Source organism: Triticum dicoccoides, chromosome 4B (genome assembly GCF_002162155.2).
Source record: "Triticum dicoccoides isolate Atlit2015 ecotype Zavitan chromosome 4B, WEW_v2.0, whole genome shotgun sequence".
NCBI classification, from domain to species: domain Eukaryota; kingdom Viridiplantae; phylum Streptophyta; class Magnoliopsida; order Poales; family Poaceae; genus Triticum; species Triticum dicoccoides.
Genome location: NC_041387.1, coordinates 72596214 through 72598261, shown reverse-complemented (window position 1 = coordinate 72598261; position 2048 = coordinate 72596214).

Here is a 2048-nt window from a genome sequence, read left to right as displayed (position 1 = left end):
GGCAGGAAGAAGGTCGTGTGGCCTGTTTTTTTAGAAAACACCCTAGAATTATTTTTTCTTTACAAAAAAGCCCATGACTGAATACGCTGGAAGGAGGAGAGGAGGGGTGTGGCCTGGTTTTTGTAGGAAACACCCTGGAATTATTTTTTTCTTCACAAAAAAACCCCTGACTGAATACAAATCTTGGGAAAATCCCTTGAAACGTAACTACATCTCTATGACCGGGCCCACCCATCCGGAAACAGTACAAAAGGATATTATAACATCGAAAACCAAGTGTCAGTTCGAACCCGCGACCTCACGATAATAAAACGATCATTCTAGCCACAACAACAAGGCCACATTGCTTATTATACAGGATAGCAGTAGTTAATAACTACAATCACGCACATGCGGCTTAAATGATCTGGAGCGACCGCGCCCCATTTTGCACACCATAGTTTTTCCAATTGATAAATACTATTATAATTCATATTTGTTATTTTAGTTATAGAAATATTTTTCCAAATAATACATAAATATTTTTCATATATTTTTAAAATTTCATGAATATTCTTTTAGATAAGAACAGTTTTATGAATTACGTGAACATTATTTTAAAAAGAATATTTTTTAGAATTACATAAAATAATTTAGACAATAATGTTTTTTAGAATTACATAAACATTATTTTATTTGTATTTTTGCGGCTTTATATATAATATTTATAATTTAGAAAAAATAACGCGTGAAAAATGGGCAATTTGGGCAGCCGACCAGATGGGGTCAGGTCTTTGGTTCGAACCTGTGAGGCACAATATTTTGCATATCAATTTGATCTTTGTAATGTATCCTGCGGGATGGGACCCAAAGGTCATAGAGATGTATAGTGACGTCTCAGGGTTTTTTTAAGAAAAATCGAGGTTCTCTTTTGTGCGAAAATAAAAATTCCATCGCACACGCCCTCTCCTGTGTGGTCCAGTCACTGACACTGGGGCCCACATGGCAGTCTTGTTAGGGTGGAGTCACGTATATAGCTACCCTTGCCTAAAAAAATGTATAAAGCTACCCCTGTTGACACCAAACTAGACTTGGTGCGGTGGTTAGCATTGTCATCTCCGTAGTGTGATGTCCCTGGTGCGCACCTCTTTATCTACATATATTATTATCTCTTCCTATTATTCCCTGACGGGTGGGCCTCAAGGGTCATAGAGACGTCGTTAAGTTTCACGGTATTTTTGCAAGATTTGGTATTCATTCAGGGGCTTTTCTATGAAGAAAAGAATTCCAGGGTGCTTTCTGCAAAAACCAGGCCACACACCCTCCTCCCCGCCTTGCAGTCACCGACGCTGGGTCCGGCGCCACGTTGGTGTTCCTCGTCAGCACACCATGCGTATACAAACGTGATTAGCACCGTAGATGCACGCCTAAGCCAAGTTCTGTCACCGGTTCAATGTATGCCGCAAGTTTTAGCACCAAACTGATTTTTCTCGCCAAGTTCAGACACCTATGATGTAATTGACTTTTAAAAAAATACACAACTACAACAAGCATGCCAAAGAATAAACTAATGCATCCCTGAAAAAAGAATATACTAATGCGACCGTTGCGAGTGTACAGATCTGTTCTTTCCTGTAATAAATTAATAATGAGGCGGCCTGGTGACTGGTGTCACATATCAAGGTCGCACCGTAGCTGCGTCTTGAAGCCGACCGCGACGGAGGCGATCCACTTGACGAGGACGGCGAGGATGGGCGGGGTCTCCGGCTTCTGGGGCACCGACATCATCGAGGTGTAGTCCGGCGCCGCGGCCTCCACGGACCGGTGGCACGCGGTGATTTCTTGATCGTAAGCCTTGGCGCCGGCGGGCTCGGCGAGGGGAGTCGCGGGCTGCAGAGGGGCGGAGGTCGGCCATGGGTCGTCGTGGGGCGGGAGCGGGGGCTGCAGGGTGATTGCCGGCGGCGTGAACGACCGGAATTTCGCCGGACTGGCCCCGTACATGATGATGGATCGTCTGGTTCTTGAGTCGTGCCAGCAATCTTAGGTACGTAGGTGCTCACAGCTCATGG